At 36.4% G+C, this 24128-nt stretch overlaps 1 long non-coding RNA gene and 1 pseudogene across 1 annotated transcript in view; both read left to right on the plus strand.

The window, feature by feature from the left end:
• Positions 1-20864, plus strand: part of LOC103348793 (uncharacterized) — a 42897-nt gene extending 22033 nt beyond the window's left edge. The window contains exons 2-4 of the long non-coding RNA XR_011387208.2: positions 11447-11586; positions 19035-19171; positions 20424-20864. This is a non-coding gene — a long non-coding RNA (uncharacterized LOC103348793). The remainder of the gene's footprint in view (positions 1-11446; positions 11587-19034; positions 19172-20423) is intronic.
• Positions 9185-9288, plus strand: LOC127491956 (U2 spliceosomal RNA; annotated as a pseudogene).
• Positions 20865-24128: the final 3264 nt, after the last annotated feature.

Raw genomic sequence — 24128 nt, forward strand, 5'->3', positions numbered from 1 at the left:
GTGCAGGGCGCAAGGACTTGGGCCATCCTCCACTGCACTCCCTGGCCACAGCAGAGAGCTGGCCTGGAAGAGGGGCAACCGGGACAGAATCCGACGCCCTGACCGGGACCAGAACCCGGTATGCCAGTACCACTAGGTGGAGGATTAGCCTGTTGAGCCACGGCGCCAGCCGTTCCCTATGTTATTTATTTTTAAAAGTTTATTTGACAAGTAGAGAGAGAGAGAGAGAGAATGAGAGAGAGAGAGATATCACCATAAATACCCACCGCAGTTCTGGGACATGCCATAGCCAGAGGTCAGAAAATCCATCTGGGTCTCCAACATGGGTGGCATAAACCCAAGTAGTTGAGCCATCACCTATTGTCTCCTAATGCGCGTATTAGTAGAAACCTTGACCAGAAGGAGAGGCATGTCTGGATCCCAGTTACTCTATTATGGAATGTGTCCCATAACACCTGCTCTTATAGTTACCATCTTACAAACAAGGAAGTAGAAGTGCATAAAGGATTTGGATTACTCAAAACCCTTTCTCCTTTACCTGCTTTCTCTCCATACCTCTATTTTATCTCAACAGGACCCTTATGCCTATCTACAAAAACAAACAAACAAACAAACAAACAACTATTTCAAGTTTAATTCAGTTTAACAAAGCATTCTTTGTGTCAGTCTTACTTGAGAAGGGACATGAAAGTTTGGGATTCCAACTAGTCTGATAAGTTTGAATTGCTTAATGTACCCTAAAGTCCTAACAATTTTAGTTATGCCAAAAAGAATTTCATATACAAATATAAATGTTGTTTTTGAATTCTGAGTTACTAGAAGTCCATGCACCACTTGGAGCCTATATCTACTTGCACAGAGATAGGAAAGCCTTATAGAATATTTACTTTTGACAGAAAAAGAGATAGAATCTGAATCCATATTAGGGCATTGGCATATGGAAAGGGCTGAAGCATTTATCAGAATATATTATGGGCTTGATAGGCAATACATTAAATGCTGGGTAAATAATGAACAGAAAGTATCTACTCAAAAAGCAGAAAATTAATGGACACATAAATAATTGCAACTGCCACATTATCTGAGGAAAGAATTCAGTCAGATGAGATGAGAATGCATTTCAGAATTCAGTGAATCCTGCCTTTTACTCTATTTTTGGAAGACAAAATTTTAAAATTTTATGAGTTTTTATTGTTTTGTTTATTCCCAAATGGGTCTGCTCTGGCAGTTATCTCAGCATGCATGGCGAAAAGCAATATGTAGTCTAAAGCTTGTCTTTGAAAATGCTAAATATGTTTGCTTCAAAAGTACAGATATATCTACCAATATCCACATTCCAGTTCAGATGGGAATGTTCTAGGCCTATAAAATGACTTGAATAAACATTTCATATTATGGCTTTAGAATCAGTATATATATATTATATATATAATATATATATTATCAGAATCATGAATAGAAATGAAGAGCAAGGAAATACATATCAGTGTAAAATATACACAAGGAAGTTATATTCTCCTAATATAGTACAATACAATAAGGCATTAATGTTAACAATTGGTAGAATATAAGAAAGGAGACTAGTACAGGAACTGGGGTATTAGCACTGTAGAGAAAGAAATTAAGTCTTCTGTAGTGATTTTTTTCAAATCTTACTTTATGGAAATGTTCTAATAATTTTCTGATAACATAAAATAAAATTTTTAGAATATTGTAGCAAAAAAGAAAAAATTTAAGTCACCAAAAATCTTGCCTCTTAAAGATGATTAGTAACATTATACTTATATAATATATAATTTTATATATACTCAAATGTATGTATACACATACAAAAGCATTAGACTTCAACTTCTCCTTTCACACTCCTGCTTCATTCATTCCACACAGGTGCTGGATATTGAAAATATTCATCAATATATTCCTGCAGATAAATCCACATCTCAAAATCTCTTTCCCATTCTGCCTTGAGACTGGTAGATTTTAATTACTTAGATTGCATGTGTTAGTAATACATGCTCAGAATAATTTAATATATGAAAATATCTTTCTGATAGAGGAATTATTCTTTGCTGTGTGTAGTATTTTAATACATAATTTATTTTATAATATAGATACTCCACTGCCTTGCAGCTTTCAACTTAGCTGATAAGAACTGTTTTGTTATTTTTCCTTCAATAGTTATTGTTTCATTATTTCTAGATACTTATAGAATTATATCTTCATAATCATCACTAGGATTAGCGTGCTGTAATGAGGATCTGGGTGTGTGTGTGTCTTTATCAGATCAATTTTGTAACAAATTTTCAGTGTTGTTTTTATTGGACTTAAGAGTTTCCACAAATAGAAGAAAATTTCTTATATTAATTAATTTTGCTATATCATATGCCTTGGCTGTTCCTTTTTCTCCCTTTTAATACCAAGTATTTACATTATTTTCATTTTTTGTGTTTTGAGATATTTTTCCATTATGTTTAAAGGTTTTCATTGTATGGCCGGCGCCGCAGCTCACTAGGCTAATCCTCCGCCTAGCGGCGCCGGCACACCAGGTTCTAGTCCCGGTCGGGGCGCCGGATTCTGTCCCGGTTGCCCCTCTTCCAGGCCAGCCCTCTGCTGTGGCCAGGGAGTGCAGTGGAGGATGGCCCAAGTGCTTGGGCCCTGCACCCCATGGGAGACCAGGAAAAGCACCTGGCTCCTGGCTCCTGCCATCGGATCAGCGCGGTGCGCTGGCCGCAGCGCGCCGACCGCGGCGGCCATTGGAGGGTGAACCAACAGCAAAGGAAGACCTTTCTCTCTGTCTCTCTCTCTCACTGTCCACTCTGCCTGTCAAAAAAAAAAAAAAAAAAAAGGTTTCATTGTATTTTTGGTTCATTATATTAAATCTTTATACAAATAACTTTCTTATTTCCAAAAGTTTATTTTTGATTGTCTCTCCTTTGCATGCTACCATTTTATTGTTTGTTGATTGTCTTTTTCTACTTCAGAAATTTTATTTCATTTAGAAATTTTATTTCACTGAGAGCTGCGTGATTTACTGAATCTCCTTAGGTAAACGCTGTTTTCCTGTGTACTCATGTTTCTGGTCACACGGGTAGTCTGAGTGGTGAGAAGCAGGGCAGTCGTTCTCCTGAAGCTCAGGGGTGTATGAAAGCAACTGTAGGGATGATAGCAGGGAGTCTGGCTCTCCGCAGGTAACAACACTCTTCAGGTCTCAACATCTTCCCTCAACATCTTGTCCAATGTACCAGCTAGGATCACACATGGGAACGTGATGCAACACTGAACACCTGGAAATGTGTTCTCTGAGCAGTAAGAAACTTCTCAGTCTGTACAAGCAATTTTTATTTAAAAAATAAAACATTGTAGGTGGGTACTGTGGCACAGTAGGTTAATCCTCTGCCTGCGGGGCCAGTTCCTGTTGTGTCCAGGCTGCTCCTCTTCTGATCCAGCTCTCTGCTATGGCCTGGGAAAACAGTAGAAGACGGCCCAAGTCCTTGGGCACCTGCACCCATGCAGAAGACCAGGAAAAAGCTCCTGACTCCTGGCTTCGGATCTGCTCAGCTCTGGCCATTGTGGCCACTTGGGGAGTGAAACAGCAGATGGAAGACCTTTCTCTCTGTCCTTCCATCTCACTGTCTTTAACTCTACAGCTCAAATAAATAAATAAAATCTTTAAAAAATATATTGTAACTCTGACTTTCAACTAAATAAATCTTTAAACAAACTTGCTTGAAAGGGAAGGAGAGAAAGACAGAGAAATCGTGCAGGCTGATTCACTCTTCCTTCAAGTGCTGGCATTGGGGTGGAGGGGTTAAGCTGCCACCTAGAAGACTGAATCCCATATGAGCACTAGTTTAAGACCTGGCCACTCCACTTCTGATCCAGCTCCCTGCTAAAGTGCATAGGAAAACAGCGGAAGATGGCCCAAGTGATTTGGCTACTGCTTGCCAAGTGGGAGAGCCTGATGATGCCCCTGGCTCCTGGCTTTGGCCTGTTCCAGCCCCAGCCACTGCTACCATTTGGGGAGTGAACTGATGGATAGAAAACCTGTGTGTGTGTGTGTATGTGTGTGTGTGTGTCCCTCTTTCTCCATAACTCTGCCTTTCAAATAATAAATCATTTTAAGAAAGAAAAAATGTTTAATAATTACCAAACTGACTGCAATGAAAATGTAAAAGTGATGCTATAGCTTTCTTTTATAATGTGATATTTAGGAATGACAATTGTTTAAACATATAAAATGAGTTCAAAGGTACAGGAGAAATGATTGGAATAGGAAATAGATATTTGTGTCTATTAGGTAAAGTTTCTAGGCCATGATCAATAAATTAACAGAAAAACTCATCATAAAAAATTCAAAATAGAGGAGGAACACATGAACTATATTCACATGTTACTTAATAAAGATTTAAGGACAATAACATAAAATAAATATAGAAGTATCATGAAGAGTTATGTAAAAAATAGGAAGTCTCCATGAGAAAATCTAAATTGCAGGTTTGTTTTTTTTTTTAAGTTGTAAGTTCTGTGCAGTAGTGGTACTGGGATATGGATTTGGGAATGAGCACTTTCCTCTTTGAGCCTTTTTGCTTGTTCATGGGTCACTGTGATGAAAAGAAAAAATGCCTTGTAAAGATCAATGACAAATTTTCAGCCAAAGAAATAATTTCCATGATAGAATTTCAGAAAAAGTGGCATCTAGGTGGGAAAATACTTATATTGAGGAAATCCTTCTAGTGCACCTCATAAGACAGCTTTGGATCCTAATGACTAAGATGGGTACAAAACAGAATTACCAGAACCTTTCTTGGGTACAGCTTTGATTTTTTGAAGTTTTTGCCTGAACACAAATGTGTACTGAAAAACTCCAGTTAAAATGTGTATTTAATAAGCAAAAAAATGGGTTTTAGTTCTAAATTGTTCCTCTAACTGTATTTTCTGTGTGTGATTTCTTTCTGAAACAAGAAAATAAACTTACTGGTAATCACAAAACTGAACTCACTAGTATACAAAAAAGTAACTAGCTTTAGGAGTAAAAGTGGCAGAAAAGTGTGGTCAGTTGGTTGGTCCGAGTTTTCGAAAAGGTCATACCCCTAGATGCCAGCAATTGAGCCAAAGTAATGAATTAATTTGAAAATTAGGTAATTGTTATAACCAGAGAGCAGAAAAGAAATATCTTATGACTTGGCTACTGGGCTCTAGGAGAAATAAGTCTTGGCAATTGCCTACAGAAAGTGTGCATATGTACATGATACAGGTATAATGAAATTTTAATCACGAGTATTGCTATAATCAGTGGCTTCATTTATAGTTAGAATATTATGGAAACACATACTGTCACAGGTAATTTGAAATTAAAGTAGTAATCCATTTGGCTAAAGTTTCATTTCTACGCAGGCTAGCACAGACTCAGTAGAAGCACCAACTGCCAAATGTTGGTTTTCATGGTTGCTCTGTCCATATGAGAACTTTGTACTTCACAGTTCTAAACACTTCAAACTTCACGTAGTTAATTCTGGTTTGTAATTTGTTTCTGTCTTGTTTTTGCTATCATCTTAGAAATGAAAAAAAAATCATAACCAGGACAACTTGGAGAAATAAAGCATTGACATTGGTAGCTTTCTAGATGAGTATAGAGTATTTTGTGATGGATATAAAGGAAGACATAATATTGTCAAGATATTATGGTTTATAAAAATTTAAACTTGTAAATGGCTATACTACAAGTTTTTGACTGATATTGGGAGAATCTATTAAACACAGATTAAAATTAAACATGTATCATCACTTGAGCTGAAGACTTTGCTGAAAATCTCTGGCCTAAATTATAGATGCTATCAACAGTCTTGCTTGGACTTTATAATTGTTCAGTGAAATTTAAATACTAAGGAAATATCAAATTATTCAATTTGTTGCTAATGTTCTGGTAAATTCTGAACTAAATTATAGCAAAATTACCTACAAGAAACAAAATTGGAATTTTAGCCAGAGATACTGCAATAATCAGTGGATAAAAGGGAACTTTAGAAAAGTATTATAGTAAAATCAAATACTCAGAAATAAGAGTATCTTGCCCCAAATTTTGCCAGTTCTGAAGACTTTTAAATTGGCTTTTGATTCAAAATGTGGGGAATGTATGAATCATGCCATAATCAGTTAAGCGGAGAACTTCTCTGTGAACATTCAGCTGTGAAGATTCTGTGACTCTTCATTGATTGAAATAATAATAGCTAACACTGAGGAATTTCTTTTTGTCAGACACTTTTCTAAGATCTTCCCAAAATAATATGGTGAAAGTAAAGGATATTTTTTTTAAATTGCTTGAACAAGAAGGAAAGTTGGTATTTGAGCCAAAGTAAGCTGACACTTGTACTCAGATGCCTAACTCAAGGATTTCCTTCATCCAAAATAAAATAATAGCTGATGGCTGAATGCTCTTTATGAGTAATATGGTATTATTTTTAACTATAAAAATAGTGTTCATTGCAAATTATTCAATGCTTCTTAACAAAGTGCTTGTTTTCTGTGAATAAATGCATATATATTTTTTCATTTTCAATTCTTTCTATATACAGAATATCAGTTTAGTATATATTAAGAAAAGATTTCAGTGGTTTGCACCCACAAAGAAACACAAAGTGAAAAATACTGTTTGAGTACTAGATATAGCATTAAATCACAATGTACAGCACATTAAGGAAAGAGATCCTACATGAGGAGTAAGTGCACAGTGATTCCTGTTGTTGACTTAACAAATTGACACTCTTGTATATGGCATCAATAATCACCCTAGGCTCTTGTCATGAGCTGCCAAGGCTATGGAAGCCCCCTGAGTTCACCGACTCTGATCATATTTAGACAAGGTCATAGTCAAAGTGGAAGTTCTCGCCTCCCTTCAGAGAAAGGTTCCTCCTTCCTTGATGACCTGTTCTATCCACTGGGATCTCACTCGCAGAGATCTTTCATTTAGGTCATTTTTTTTTTTATTTTGACAGAGTGGGCTTTTCAGCCAGATCTGAATGCCATAAGGGCTGATTCTGAGGCCAGAGTGCTGTTTAGGACATCTGCCATTCTATGGGTCTGTTGTGTATTTCGCTTCCCATGTTGAATCGTTTTCTCCCTTTTTTTTTTTATTCTAGGGTTAGTATTTTCAGACACTATTCTTGTTTATGTGATCCCTTTGACTCTTAGTCCTATCATTATGATCAATTGTGAACTGAAATTGATCACTTGGACTAGTGAGATGGCATTGGTACATGCCACCTTGATGGGATTAAATTAGAATCCCCTGGTATGTTTCTAACTCTACCATCTGGGGCAAGTCCGATTGAGCATGTCCCAAATTGCACATCTCTTCCCTCTCTTATTCCTACTCTTTTATTTAACAGGGATCATTTTTTCAGTTAAGTATCAACAGAATTCAACAAATAGTATTAAGCAGAACAAACAAACAAAAATACTAGGAGGGATAAAGTATTAAGTTGTTCATCAACAGTCAGGGCAAGGGCTGATCAAGTCACTGTTTCTCATAGTGTCCATTTCACTTCAACAGGTTTCCTTTTTGGTGCATATTTGTCACCAATCAGGGAGAACATATGATATTTGTCCCTTTGGGACTGGCTTAATTCACTCAGCATGATGTTTTCCAGATTCTTCCATCTTGTTGCAAATGACCGGGTTTCATTGTTTTTGACTGCTGTATAGTATTCTGTAGAGTACATATCCCATAATTTCTTTATCCAGTCTACTGTTGATGGGCATTTGGGTTGGTTCCAGGTCTTAGCTATTGTGAATTGAGCTGCAATGAACATTAAGGTGCAGACAGCTTTTTTGTTTGCCAATTTAATTTCCTTTGGGTAAATTCCAAGGAGTGGGATGGCTGGGTTGAATGGTAGGGTTATCTTCAGGTTTCTGAGCAATCTCCAGACTGACTTCCATAGTGGCTTTACCTGTTTACATTCCCACCAACTGTAGATTAGTGTCCCTTTTTCCCCACATCCTCTCCAGCATCTATTGTTGGTAGATTTCTGAATGTGAGCCATTCTCACTGGGGTGAGGTGGAACCTCATTGTGGTTTTGATTTGCATTTCCCTGATTGCTAGTGAACTTGAACATTTTTTCATGTGCCTGTTGGCCATTTGGATTTCCTCTTTTGAAAAATGTCTATTGAGGTCCTTGGCCCATCTCTTAAGTAGGTTGTTAGTTTTGTTTTTGTGGAGTTTCTTGATTTCTTTGTAGATTCTGGTTGTTAATCCTTTATCTGTTGCGTAGTTTGCAAATATTTTTTCCCATTCTGTCGGTTGCCTCTTCATTCGTCTGACTGTTTCTTTTGCAGTACAGAAACTTCTCAGTTTGATGCAATCCCAATAGTTGATTTTGGCTTTGACTGCCTGCGCCTCTAGGGTCTTTTCTAGGAAGTCTTTGCCTGTGCCAATATCTTGCAGGGTTTCTTCTATGTTCTCTAATAATTTGATGGTGTCAGGTCGTAGATTTAGGTCCTTAATCCATGTTGAGTGGGTTTTTGTGTAAGGTGTAAGGTAGGTGTCTTGCTTCATGCTTCTGCACATGGAGATCCAGTTTTCCCAGCACAATTTATTGAATAGACTGTTCTTGCTCCAGGAATTGGTTTTAGATCCTTGGTCAAATATAAGTTGGCTGCAGATGTTTGGGTTGATTTCTGGTGTTTCTATTCTGTTTCATTGGTCTATATATTTTATATAAATTAAGCTTGCATCCAAAATTTGTTTTTTTTATTAGAAGTGAATTTATCATCCAAGTCATTCATCTTCTATAAAATGGATTTTCTCTCTTTGTTTCTCTCTTTAATAAAGTTAAACAAACAAAAGATTGTACCCAATTTCTTTGTGTTATTTTTATTATGGAAGCTTATTGTCAGTAGCAAGCATCTAACTCAGTGAAATGGATAAAACATTTAGAATATTATATTTTAAAGCTGGCATTTTTAGTCTAAGAAAAGCCAATACTGATATACATAAGTATGTTTTATACAAATGTAAATTTCACTTTAAAGATAATCTCATATAAATTATATGTATACAATTTGAGAAAGACCAGATTAATACATATACAGAATGTCTAACAAAATGTTAAATTTCATGAAGTATTTCAATTTCTCCCTCCTATGACCAAAAATCCACTTGCTTAGCATTTATTAATATCTATCATAATTGCTTCTCGGCCTTTTGGCTTAGATCAAGTGTAATATCTACCACATATCAGGTACAGTCCCAGGAAGTAGACATTTAAAAATTAATATTGTTATGAACATGTGTTTGGTTAAGTCACAACTTGGGATGAGTGTTCTAGAAGCCATATCAGAGTGCTTGGTTCAAATTCTGGCTCTTCTTCAGATAGACCTGCTCACTAATGTGCATCCTGGGATCCAGCAGATGATGGCTTATGTACTTGAATCATTTCTACCCAAGTGGTAGACTCAGATGGAGTTCCTGGCTCCTGGCTTCAGCCCTGGCTGTCAAGGGTATTTCAGGAGTGAATCAGTAGATAGAAGACCTCTCTCCCTCTCATCCTCTCTCCCTCTCTTTTCTCTCTTACATTTAAATAAATCAAGAACAAATAAAGATTAAAAATATTTTCAAAATAAATTGCCATTAGGTAATGTGGTCAGAAATAAATAGTATTTCAACTATGGTGGAAGAAGTTATTGGCCGAAGCAAAATATGACACTTTAATAAGAGCGGAAGATTTTAATCTGGGCCATGAAGAAAGGAAAGGAGTTGGCTGGATGCAATAGAGAAAAAAATCTAGAAAGAGTGGAGAATATGAAATAAACACAGTGATAAATTGTGGATCATGGCCAAGGAACCAGGAAAAACAGAAACAAGAAAATACTCTCAGAAACACAAAGTGCTGATAAGTTAGCCAGAGTCTAGGAGAAGAAAAATTGACTTGTTAAATAATATTTTAAATAATACAGTAGATATATAAAAGACAACAGTTTATCCTTTATCTAAAATACCTGAAATTAGAAGTATTTTGGATTTGGGGTTGTTTCAGATTTTGGAATATTTGCATATATATAATGAGATATTTTAGCAATGGAACACAAAGTCTAAATACAAAATTCATTTATGTCTCATGAACACCCATACATATAGTCTAAATGCAGTTTTATCCACTATTTTTGTTAGAACTGTGGCCTATTATGCAATCATACATAGAATTTTCCATTTGAAGAATCATGTTGGTACTAGAAACGTGATATTTTGGGAAACCTCAGATTTTGGATTTTTGCATTAGTGATGCTGAATCTGTATCATCCATATGTCTGAGTCTGCAGTTTTTCAGTTCACATTGGAAAACAGGAATTTATATTAATTACTACTAAAATACTACTAAAATAAATTACTACTAAAATATCTCTTGATATTAACAATCAAAAAGCCAGATATGCATGTGTTTTGTGAGAGATGCAGCAACCCACAAGAAATGTCAAGATATTATTCATTAAAACAGGTGACACTGAGTTTTGCTGTTGTAGTTATTATTCACTTCAGGATTCTAATGGTGAGATGTGTTTCAAGTGTCCATCTCTATCCCCAACACAATCCACAGGATCACTGTTGTATTACTAAAGAGAATAATCAGCCATCAGACAGAAGGGAAATGCTTATATGACATTATAAAAAGCCCCAGTTCCTGTTCCACTCTCCATATGCCTTACAATTTTCTCTTAGTAGAATCAGTATCCATAGGCACTTTAATTTTATGAAGTTGTTATAAGATTCTAGGCCCCCTTGTTTTAGTAGATTACAAGGAATGCATTTTCCACTTTAGCTAGATGACATCTTAGTGTCAGAAGATCTCAGATATGAAAGGGAGATTAGCTCCAGTGAACCCTGAACCCTGCCTCCCAGGATGGCTTCAGTCTGCGAAGAGCAATTCGAAATGATGGGCTATTTCTGGGAGCCACCAGGTGAGACAGCCAAAATGGAATCTCACCTGTCTTTTAGTTTTTTGCTGCGAATATATTCCCCGTGAGACAACTATTTAAACAACTGTTTAAATCACATGGGTTTCTTTTAAACTGCCTTTTGGAACTATGTGGTCCTTCCCCTTACCCACATCACACTTTTGGATAAAGGTTAAAGAGCGCCAATTAATGTGAAGTATTGTGCTCTGTTTATTATATTAAATGGTTTTGTAATCAAGATTGTTTTTCAAAGGTTAAACTAATATAATGACCTTAATTCTCTCCACCTGCAAGCCTCAGGCCAGCTATTCTTGTAGATGAGTTACTTATCCACAGGAAACAAATGCAAGTGCTGGCCTAAAGCAGGGCTTTGCCTCACTTTCTCTGTTAAAGGTGATTCCTTGTCTCCTCCCGCTGCTTTGCCTCATTCTTTCCTTCCTAGCAGACCAGGTTTCTGTTTTCCTGATTACTTGACAAAACAGTTTTTTCTACTTGCAGGATTTCCAACAGTTCCTATGAGGTTGCCTGATTAGCTGCTGCCTCCTCTGTGTACGTTGCTGCCAGTTTTTCTACCTAAGTCCGATCCATTTCCTGGATTGATCTTGATACTTCATCCATGAAAATACGTTTTCTTTCTGGTACGTGCTTCTGACCTCTTCCCACCAATGTTTGTGAATGCAATGAAACTAGGTTCTAAAGCAGGCTGTTTGATCTCATTAAATGGAACAATATATAAGAACTAACTTAAATGCTCATAATTAACATCTTTTAAGGGAAAGGGAATGGAATAAGTCACTCTGGAAAAGGATAGCGAAATAGAAATATTGTTCTTACTCAGTGAACTCATTGCATCATTTGGCTAGCTGTGCTGTGTTCTCACGCGTCTTGTTAAGCTTGCTTTCCCAAGCTGCCTGTTCTCTTTCCTTTGCAGTGTGCGGCTCCCTAAGGGCTCTAGTGACACATTTGCCACCTCTGTGGAAAGGCAATAATTAGGTAATTCCCAACTCCCTTTCATTAGAAACTCATCTGTTATTCTGTCTTGAGCTTTCCTGCCTCTGAAGAAACGCCTTCAAATCTCTTTACTATGTGTGCAGTGGCCCCTTTAACTGATCTCTACACGACTGGTTCCAACTGAACTACAAACATTAAGGAAAAATTGGTGTCAATGCAGCAAGGAGAATAACTCTTCTCCCAATCAGCAAAGACCCATGTGGATATTACATTCCTGCCAGGATCTGCTTGTATTCCCTGTAAAGCAAGGCGGTTTATATTCCCTACGAACTGATTTCACGATGATGTGTATTCATTCAAAAATGGACAAATATATGTGTTTTCTCTTTTCTCAACTTCAATGAAATTTTTAATTCAATACAATAGGACCTTTAAGCACTTCTATACTTGTGGTTTATTCAGGTTAATCACCTTTTTGATTCATATTAATTAACTGATATGATTAAGGGTTGGAAATAGACAAAATTTGCACCATATACATTCACTTGGAAAAAAATGTCCAGCAATGTTAAAGATTTAGTTCCAGATAAACAGTAGGAAAATATCCTTTTTTAAAGATACCAGGGGCCAGAGCTGTGGCACAGCAGGTAAAGCCTCTGCCTGCAATGAGGCATCCCATATGGGCGCCAGTTCGAGTTCTGGCTGCTCCACCTCTGATACAGCTCCCTGCTATAGCCTGGGGAAGCAGTAGAAGATGGTCCAAGTCCTTGGACCCCTGTACCTGAGTGGGAGACCCGGAAGAGGCTCCTGGCTTCCAATCAGTGCAGTTCCAGCCCTTGAGGCCAATTGGGGAGTGAACCAGCGGATGGAAGACCTCCCTCTCTCTCTGCCTCTCCTTCTCTCTCTGCATAACTGACTTTCAAATAAATAAATAAATCTTAAAAAAAAACACACACACAGAAAACACCGAAAGGGGCTGGTATGGTGGTGCTGTGGGTTAAGTTACCACTGTAAAACTGGCTTCCCGTATGAGTGCAGGGTTTAAGTCCTGGCTGATCCACTTCCAATCCAGCTTTCTGCTAATGCTCCTGGGAAAGCAGCAGAGGACAGCCCAAGTGCTTGAGCCCCTGCCACCCAGGTGAGAGACCTAGATGAATTTGCAGGTTCCTGACTTCGACCTGGCCCAGTCACAGCCATTGCAGCTACTTGGAGAGTGAACAGTTGGAACAAAGATTTCTCTCTCTCTCTCTCTCTCTCTCCCTTTGTCTTCTTGTCTCTATAACTCTGTCTTTCAAATAAATAAATACTTTTTTTGAGTCCTGATCTCTAGCAGAAAGTCTTTGAAACCACTCCATGCTAGGTAAGCACCTCAGCTTCTGGCTTTGGAGGCAGATCAGCTCACCCATTGTGTCTAAGAATATGATACCAGGCTGGCACTGTGGTCTAGGCGGTAAAGCCACTACTTACAATTCCATCATCCAATATGGGTGTTGGTTCATTTCTCATCTGCACCACTTCTGATCCAACTCCCTGCTAATGACATGGGAAAAGTAGTGGAGGATGGCCCAAGTGCTTGGGCCCCTGCCATCCATGTGGTAGACACACATGAAGCTCCTGGCTTCTACCTGGCACAGCACTGGGCCATTGCAGAAATCTGGGAAGTGAACCAGCAGATGGAAGATCTTTTTCTCTTCCTGTCTCTCCTCTCTTCTCTGTAACTCTTTCAAATAACAAATAAATTTAGGGGAAAAAATGTAACATTGGATATGCATGTTGGCACTTTTGTGAACTTTGAAAAAAAAATAATAAAACACTTCTCTGTGCCTCACCTCAGAATGTGGTTTTTGGGGAAACAGAAGAAGTATAACACTAAAAAGGCCTACCATGCACTAAATTTTTGATGAATATTACTTTAAAATTACAGGTGCTAATGAAAGTCAGGTGTGTATATATATATATCTCATCATAAAACAGGAATTCTTGGTCTTCTTTAATTGTTGTCATCAAATTTTCACCTCTCCAGGTGATCTGTAGAAGGAGACAGTCTCCAAATATTTTTCCTCATGTTCTAGGTTGAATTGTGCTCCCCCTCCAAATGTATAAGCTGAAGTCCTAATTCCCTTAGATTTAGTCTCAGATTGTGACTTAATTTGGAAATGGGGTCTATTCAGAGGGCATCAAGTCAAAATGAGGTCCTGTGCTGGTGTCGTGGCATGGCAGATTCAGCCACCACCCGTGATGCTGGCATCCCATATGAATGCCACTTAGAGTCCTGGCAGCTTCACTTCCTTATCCAGCTAATGAGACTGGGAAAGCAGCAGAAGGTGACCCAAGTACGTGGGCCCATGCATCCATGTTGAAGAAGCTCCCGACTCTTTGGCTTGGCACAACTCCAGCTATTTCAACCATTTAGGGAGTGAACCAGCAGATGGAAGACCCCTCTCTGTCTGTCTCTCTGTCTCTCTCTCTGCCTGTCTCTCTCTAACTATGCCTTTCAAATAAATAAATATTCAAAAAATAATGAGGTCTGAATCAGAAATGACTGGTGGCATTATAAAAAAGAGTTTTACAAACACACACACACACACACACACACACACACACACGGAAGACTCCACATGAACGCCAAGGCAGAGATGAGGACAATGCTGCCACTAGTGGAGGGAATTCAAAGCTGCCAGCAAGCCTCAGCAGGCTCAGAGGAGGACAGCATGCTCCTTTAAGGGAGCAGACCTACCAAGTCTCTGGACTTTCAGCATTTGGAACTGAGAGACAATAAATTTTTGTTGTTTAAGCCACTGGTTTGTGGCACTTTTGTACAGCTTCCCTACCAAACCAATTCATCTTATTTTCCCATTTATTTTAGTGTTTTCTAGGCTCTGCTCCAGCTTCCCAGAGACATTAGCTGCCCAGTTATATGTTTTCTATGTTGGGGGAAAGGGAACAAACCTGGGATTGCAAAATGGAGAATTCACTCTGTGTTGTTTGCAAGTTTTCCTCAAATAACATAGTGTGTTATGGACCACAGGCAGGAGCAAGTTAAATGCATGGATTAAATCTGAGATCAATAATGCTGAAAGTTCACTCTATGCCAGATGATTTCCAGGACCCTTAATGCTGTCTTATTTTATAGTCATTAAAATTAATATCTCTGGTTTAAGTTTATTTTTCTAATGACACAATAAGCTATAACAATCTCTAGACTGCCTACTTCATATGTAGTAATTTTATAATTAAACTGAAAATGGGGCTTAGAGCATGAAAAGCATGACAAAATCCCTGTGTTTGGAAGGGAAAGAATATGAGGCTCACTGCTTGGCTATGTGAAAAGAAAGGGGAAGCAAGTAGTATCAGCAAAAGAATTTAAAATGACATTGTCAACTATAGAAGTTGTAGGCATATATAACCTTGCAATATAAAAGCAAAGTAAGGCCACTAAAATTTGCAATACATTTTTCCAAGATGACTAATGATAAGTTGGTTTGATTTTCTTTTTTTTTTTTTTAGTTTTTGTTTGTGTTTTTGTATTTAATGACTTCGATTGTCAACCCCCAACACACACCTTCCCCCTTTGGGCTCCGAAAACCATAATTGCTAATTGGGTACATGGAGAAAGAATCAATTTAAACTAACTGGGTCATAAACCACATACAGGTTTCTAAACCAAGGGAACAACAGTTTAAAATTGCCCTCCAAGGAGATGACTAAATCACAGGTACATTAAAGTTGTGCAAATGGTTTCAAGAAACATTCAGATTTAGTGCAGTTATTACCATACCAAGTATTCATTTACAGCTCTTATGCTGATCCACCCACTGATGTCTGCTAATGATAGAGAAGAGACAATGAGCATTAATGGCTTGATCCTAAGGGTCAATTTGTCTCAATTAAAAGTATTATTTGCCTAAAGCATGCTTTTATTTCAAGAATGTGCTTGGGCTGTGGAGGTATAGGTGGACTTGTTTTCATTACAGCCATTAAAGGTATTCAAATTCCAGGCCTCCAGAGTCTTTGAATTAGACAAACTTTCACAATTTTAGCACCAGACATTCTCAGAAGTTTGGCAAAGTCTTCTAAACTATAACTTTTTTCTTGAGCACTGTTTCTCAACATGTTGTTGTCCATCAGATTTCCTGAAAAAGTTCCCAAAAGCTCCATGTCTAGGACTTGCCACAGGTCAGTTACAGAATTTTGAGAGGCATGATATTGGAGTCATGAGCCAAGACATCAGTCTGGGCTGCGATGCTCTGGAGCCTTGGGATCTGAGCCTGGCTCACAGGCCAGTAGTGTTGTAGCATTTTATGACCTGAGAACACAGCAGAACTACAAACTCTCAGGTCCCATTTCAGACATATTAAATTAGTATCTGCTCTTTGGCAAGGTCCCCAGGCAACTGACAAGCACATTAAAGGGGCAGAAGCACAGATCTATACTAGACGATCGTTAAAAAAATGCATATTTTTCATTTACTTGAGAGGTGGTGTGTGTGTGTGTGTGTGTGTGAGAGAGAGAGAGAGAGAGAGAGAGACAGAGAGAGAGAGAGAGAAACTGACTCTGATTCACTCCTCAAGTGGTCAAAACAACCAGGGCTGGGCCAGGCTGAAACCAGGAGGCTGAAACTCCACCTGGGTCTCCCACGTGGGTTGACAGGAACCCAAGAACTTGAGTCATCATCTATTGCTGCCCAGGATGCATTGTCGGGAAGTTGGAGGTTAAGCAGAGGAGCTGGGACAGGAAATGGCACTCCACCATGTGATGCAAGCACCCAGGTAGCAAGTTAATACACTGTGCCACAATGCCCACTTATAAACATGCAAGCACTAAAGTATTATTTTTTTTTCTTCTGATGGTCTTAAACAGTTCATGATCGTGCACTAATAATCATAGTTATTCTAACAAAATAAATGCACAGTATATAATACCAACATTTTATATTTTGTATGATAATTAATATTTAATTGATCATAAAATCACTTAAATTGATAGAGTTGGAACATGTGTAATAAAAATTGCTATTTCCATTGTAAATATTCTCATAAATGAGGGACCATAAAATATTTTAAATATGTTAACATATAATTTTAATATAATAAGACTCTTAATTAAAATTGAGCTTGCTCTTTGAAATTATAATTTCCAAAGATTTATTTAAGGCATTTCCCAGTTACAAAATATAATCACATATTTGGATCTCAAAATCTTCATTTTCTATTCTTGTTAGCTCTCTGAGATATAATGCCTTAGATGAAATTGAGCTTTATGTACCCCAAATAGTCACATTTCCTTAGTGTATTCATTACTATTAAAATGGAATTATACTTTTTTAATAGATAAGAACCAAAATGAATATTTTCTATAAAGAGTAAATTTTAAAGAAAAATATGTTTTCACTATTTTGGTATTTCTGATTTCTTAGTTTTTTTCCCCTTTTCATTTTTATGTTTTTTTGAGAGTGTATAGTTTTAAAATATATTTTGGTCAAAAGCTTATTGGCTCCCTCTCTCCTCCTCCCTCTCTGTTGAACTGCATTTCAACTAAACAAAATAAATATTCAAAAACAATAAATAACTGCAGAATATTTTCAATAAATTTGCTTCTAAAAATTCTTTCGAGTCCTTATGCATGTTAATCCAATCCTTCACTGATTTAAGGACAGTTAAGAAACTAGAGGTACCTCACATATGTCCAGTTATTGAAAAACAAGTTCTTGGCCGGTGCCGCGGCTCACTTGGCTAATCCTCTGCCTGCAGCTACAGCACCCTGGGTTCTAGTCCCGGTTGGGGCATCGTGTACTAGCCCTTTTTGCTCACCCGCATGGGAGACCAGGAGGAAGCACTGGGCTCTTGGCTTCGGACCAGCACAGCGCCGGCAGTAGCGGCCATTAGGGGAGAGAATCAATTGAAGGAAGACCTTTCTCTCTGTCCCTCTCTCACTGTATATAATTCTACCTGTCAAATAAAAAAAATGTAAAAAAAAAAAAAGAAAAACAAGTTCTTTTCAAACAAGTAGGCTATGAAGAGCTGGGTGAACCAAGTAATCAAGTTGTCTCCTTGTCATAGATTTTTCTTCCTCTCTCTCTCTTTCTCTCTCTCTCTCTCATTGCTTATAGATATTGTTTGATGAGATATTTAACCTGAAATAATTTTCAATATATTTTTGTTGCCAATTAAGGGGCCTTAATTTTATTAAATTTGTGAGTGTAAAAATGTGAATCTATTTCTTTCTCTTCCCTTGTTTAAAAATGTAAGATATGCTTTCCAAACTTTTGATGTTGCATTTATCTGACCCACATCAGATAATCAGCTGAGCTCAATGTAGGCAACTTTAGAAGAAAATACAGATGATTGTCCCTAAACAACTTAAATTCTGAATAATTTGAGTAGGATCTGGGTATCTTATCTGCAAGCCTTAAAATCATACTTCTGGCAATTCTAATAATCACCTGGTGATGTATATTTAGTGGCCATGTTATCAATTATATTTATTCATTTTGAAATCTTATTTTCCTATTACATACATATAATACCATACAATAATTATATATAGAATTACCTATGAATTTACTCATTAAAAATCTTTGGTATCTCTGGTTCAGCCACCAAAAAATACTTGGAGAACAAATATAGAAAATTATACCTGGGTAAGAAAAGACTATAATTTTATACACTAGGGAATTATTTGACATGATAAACTAAAATCTATTTTAATCAATGTTCTTAAATAATTTGTATTTTTCTACCATAACTTATAAAGACACAGATACATTTTTCTGCAAAAATTTGTTGTCCTCTATTTTGATATTATGATCTAAATTTTATTGTGTGATGACAAGAAAAAATCAGAATTATATATACATTTATATGAATAATAATGTCTGGGGATATTTAAAAAGCCATTGAAAACACTTAATGGGCAGCTCAATATTTGAGATCAAAGCAGCTTCTGTGTTACTACCTCAGTTAAAATTGGTATTAATCAGCAGGCAATACTTTTTCATATAAACTCAGTAGATGTAGAACTAATACTTCCTTATGCATCAATGATACCAAAGAAAAGACAGAGAATAAATACCTTGATTTTCAGAAAAATGTCTGCTGTTCTTACTACCTTCTGATTTTGTTTTCATTTGACACAGTAACAGAGAAAGAGAGACAACCAACTGGACAAGAGAGCTCACTCTGATGATCTACTTCCCAAATGCCCACAACAGCTGGGATTGAGCCTGGGTGAAGCCAGGAGTTTGGAATACAATCAAGGTTTTCAATTTGGATGGTAGGAACTCAGCTACTTGAGACATCACCACTGCTTCCCAGGCCATATTAGCATTAATGTAGGAAGCAGGAGCAGAGTCAAGACTTCAGGCACTCTGAAAAGGATGCAGGCATCTTAACAGTTCTGCCAAACACCTGCTCCTATCTCCTGAACTTTCTTACCTATAGGGATGTCTGTCTGTCTGTCTTTTGTTTACTTTTACTGAGTATATTGAAAATAAAACCAATTTGACCTAAGTTAACATGTATAGATGTACTCATGATCTAGAATCTCACTGACATCACTTAATTGTCATACACGTCCCATCTGTACCTGCCTGAAATCTAATTTAAATTTTACAGTTAAGCATTTAGTGAATACCATTTGCCATACCTTGTACTAGATGTGGGAAAGCAGTGTGAATACTAATATAGATAACTCCTTGACTTAAAAAACAGGGTATTTTGATTTTTGAGACTTAATACTAGATTTTATTTGTTTCAACTCTTCTTGAGAGTATTTTTCATGCTTGGCTAAAAGCTCCAGAACTTACAAGCTAGCAAATAAAAACAACTGACTTTATTTTAAACTTGCAAAGCTTTATTACCACCTTGTCACTGTCTTTAGTGACATCTGACAAGATAATTATGATCAATGCATCAGCAAAAAGAAAACAAAGTTTTAATAGACTGCATCCCTAATCTAAATCAAATGTTACTTCTATTGACTTTGTTTTCATAAAAAAAAAAAAAAGGAGATTGAGGGAAGCTGTAAATTAAATCTATTACAACACTAGTAATTGGAAAATAAAAGGAAAAGGAGTTTGAAGTTACAAGAGCATCTTTAAAATGCTTGAGACTAGAAAACACATATTGTATTACTTGGTTTCTTTGCAATATCTTATTCTAGTCATTGGAAAGATAATGCAAATGGTATCAACATTTATTGAGAGATTACTATATGTCAGGTATTTTCTTTAGGGTTTTGTTTGTAATACTAAATAATAGAAAACCTTAGGTGTTGGTGCTATTTTTATGACCATTTTAGAAAGAATATATTATTAGGCTTAGAAGAAAAGGTTGAAGAAATTTACCAAAATTAGTAGATTGTAAATTGAAGGTTTTAATTTAGGCAATATGATTCTAAATTCAGATATTAGTCATATCAGTTCTTCCCTGCCATTTTTTACTAAAATGTATTTACTTTGATTCATATTTTCTCAGAGAGTCATGAAATCTTGTTTAGCTGAAATCTTTCTATTTTTTTATTTTAGGATATAAAGTGAAATCAGAAGATGAGAAAAACATATTATGTGGAAATCTCACTTCAATAACTTTCTCCTTTATTGGGTATCAAGTTAATCCTGACATGGTGTCTGATTTTCTAGGGAGTCAGGCAAAGAGGATTTTCCTTTCAAATCTAATGCCATTGACCTGCTTTGTTGCTTAGCTTTTTTTCCTCCCTAGCAACTAGGTAATCATGTGAAGAGAGCCCTACCAAAGATTAGTATTACATTCACAAGCTTGACCTTAGTTCCAAAAAAAGAGAAAAAGAGATGGCCTTTTTAAGTAAAGAAAGAAAAAAAAGTGGAGTGGCTCTGTAAGTTTGGAAGCTTTTCCACTAAATTCTATGAAGAAATTATACCAATGAAAAGAAAAAGAAAATATAGATCATAAATAAAGATCAATAAAGAAATTTGTAGCTTGGTGCTTTGAATCAGAGTGGGTTCTTGGAATTTTTAATACTTTGATAATGATAAACAAGAAAACCACAACATGAAAATTCCATATGATATTATGTATCTAAAAGTTAATTTATGTGTCTGGTAAAAATACTATATTAGTTTTTTTAAAACTCAATTATACAAATTTATACTAATATGCATTCTTTGGAAAAATTCTAGTTATAATGTAACAAATGAAAATGTCTTGATGAAATGTTGAAAAGGTCTGTTTTAGCAGAGATATGTCACTCAGTTTTTTTTTTTTTTTTAAATGTGGACTGGAGGATTGATGACCTACATATGCTATTTAAAGCCAAATTGCCTCAGGAAATAATTTAATATCTTGTATTAGGCCAACACTTCTGGAGAGAACAATAAAAAGCTCAATGAAACACAAAACCAACTATACAGACAATAACAAAATACGCCATTTGAACAGGGAAAAACAATACAGGCAGAAATGAAGAGACCGATGTCCAGGAGAGAAGGGAAGCACATTAAGGTGTGCCCACTTTCACCTCTGATATGTTCCCTTAAGGCATTTTCCAATTCACTATTCAGTAAGAGAAGCCAATCAAAAGATCTAGTTTAGGTTAAACAGGTATGGAGAGATGGAGTTTAGAATTCTGTGTGCTAAAGCAGCTGCATGCACTCTGAGTAGTGAAAACTTCCATAGGAAGAAATTTTAGGGTCTCAATTTAAGATTCTACTGCAATTTATTTGCCAAAGTGATTGCCAATTCAAGTTTTCTGCGGCAGGATAGACAAATAAGAAGGAGATGGCTAGATGCTCAGGTTCTGAGCAGAAATTCTTACCATCTACAGAATCTGAAAAGCTACTGATCAAAGTGCAGAGCCTAAAAAAGTGGAAAACAGTGGGGTTAGCCCTTTGGTGCAGTAGGTTAATCCTCCACTTGCGGTGAAGGCATCCCATATGGGTGCTGATTCTACTCCCAGCTGTTCCTCTTCCGACACAGCTGTCTGCTATAGCCTGGGAAAGCAATCAAAGATGGCCCAAGTCCTTGGGTCCCTGCACCCACATGGGAGACCAGGAAGAAGCTCCTGGATCCTGGCTTCCTATCAGTGCAGCTCTGGCCATTGCAGCCATTTGGGGAGTGAAACAGCAGATGGAAGACCTTTCTCTCTGTCCCTCCATCTCATTGTCTTTAACTTTACCTCTCAAATAAATAAATAAAATCTTTTTAAAAAAATAAATTAAATAAATTAAAAAAGTGGAAAACACCAAGAGAAGCCCCACTTTTTAGTTGAGATTCTTAACTATGCACCAGGAGTAAGGGTAAACCAGATAAAGACAGGTGAGGAACATCCTTCACAGAATCTTAAATTCAATTTTTATTGGATTGAGATAACCTGCTTATAGGGTAGTTTCACAAGAATATGAAATTATTTAGCATCTCAAAGTTATCATATAGAAAATTGAAAGTAAATACATATAAATATATGTTATTGCTGGTATATATAGAAAAAAAAGACTAATCAAAACTTCAGGGAATAAATAACAAAAAGAAATAAAACACTAGGAGATCCAGATATTAGAGTTATAAGACCAATGGGTGAAAATAACTGTTTGATATGTTTAAGAAGGCAGAGAAGATGGAAAATTAAACCATAAAAGTTGAATGTACAAAGTGAATCAAACTATACCATAAAACTGAAATATATAAAATTAGAATATATAAAATTAGAATTTAATACATAGGTTGGAAATTTGGTTAAATACAGATGAAAGAGAATTAGCAAACTGGAAGAGGTTGAAAAAAATATCCAGAGGGAATAGCAAGCACAAATTATAAAAAGATGGAAAACATTGAAGGGGAAAAGTGACATGAAAATGGAGGGAAGTGTTCTAACATGAATGTAAGATGGAATCCTAGAATGAAAACCAAAAGAAAATGCATCAGTTCTGTAGGACTATCAGCTTGGGTCTTCTAAATAGAATTGAAAACAGAATTTAAGCCCAATAGTTTACAACCATTACATTTTTAAGGCAATGTAAATTCAAAGAAATAAACATTTTAAATATCACATAGGAAAACTGCTATAAACAATAGGCAAAAAAATTAATGATAGCCAGAGTTTAAACAGCAATCTTTACAAAAGAGAAAAAATAACAGAAGTTGTCTTTTTAATAGAAATTATGGAAACCTAATAATAATACTTGAATTACTGAAAGAATTGAACTGCACACTATCTGCTACTCAAGGAAAATATTTTTACCAAAAAGAAGCAATATAAAGGGGTTTACAGTGAAAGAGACAGATAAAGAGACAAACATAGAGATAAAACATTTATAGTAAACCAGTTATAAAAACAATATTAGATGAATTTATCCGGCTAAAGAAAATTAATCCCAGCTGTAAGAAAGATAATAACAACAGGGAAGTATTAAGGCAACTATAAATGAAAATCTGTTTAACTAATTAACAATATTACTATTTGTGGGATAGTGAATACACGTAAAATTAAAATACTTGCCAAAAATATCATAAAAGTCAATTAGATGGTAAGTGGAGTTAAAATACTTCAGGACTCTAGCAATGATTGTGAAAGTGGTAAAAGTTTTTTTTCTGATTTATACATTCCTAAATAGTAAATATAATAAGTAACCTCCCTCACCAAAATGTTAAAAGTATATTAATAATAAAAACCATATATGACTAATTCCCATACTGAGTATTGCCAAATTTAGTAGTGTTCTCTGTATGCAAGTCCTCTTGTTCATCATTCCACATTCACTAAACCACGGTCAAATGCTATGGTCTAGTACCTGCTCTGTTAAGAGGCTTAAAAGCAAAGAGTAGTTGAGGTAGCAATGGGCAGTCTCCTTTCTGAGATTAAGACAATAGCACAGCCAATAGCATTCAGAAATAGAAGTCATCATCTAGGAGAATAGTAGTCTCATGATCAGAAGTCATGGTTATCCAAGCAGGACATAAAGAATCTTTTCCAGAGACAACAGTTGGAGAACTCTTAGGAATTCTAAGGGATATCTTTGAATAACTCAAAGAATTCTTCATCCTTTTATTTCTTCATTTAACAAGCATTTACTTGAAGCTTGAGATATGGCAGGTGCTGTTCTGTGCATATTGCAGTGAAGAAAGGCAGAATGTAAGGATCAAAAATAAAAGATCAATCAGGGCCTGTGTTGTGACCCATGGGATAGGCTACCATCTGCAAAGCTGACATCACATATGGGTGCTGGTTCAATTCTCAGCTGCTCTAACTCTCTGCTAAT

This window comes from Oryctolagus cuniculus, chromosome 3 (genome assembly GCF_051225735.1).
Source record: "Oryctolagus cuniculus isolate XC-2025 breed Fujian yellow rabbit chromosome 3, ASM5122573v1, whole genome shotgun sequence".
Lineage (NCBI taxonomy): Eukaryota > Metazoa > Chordata > Mammalia > Lagomorpha > Leporidae > Oryctolagus > Oryctolagus cuniculus.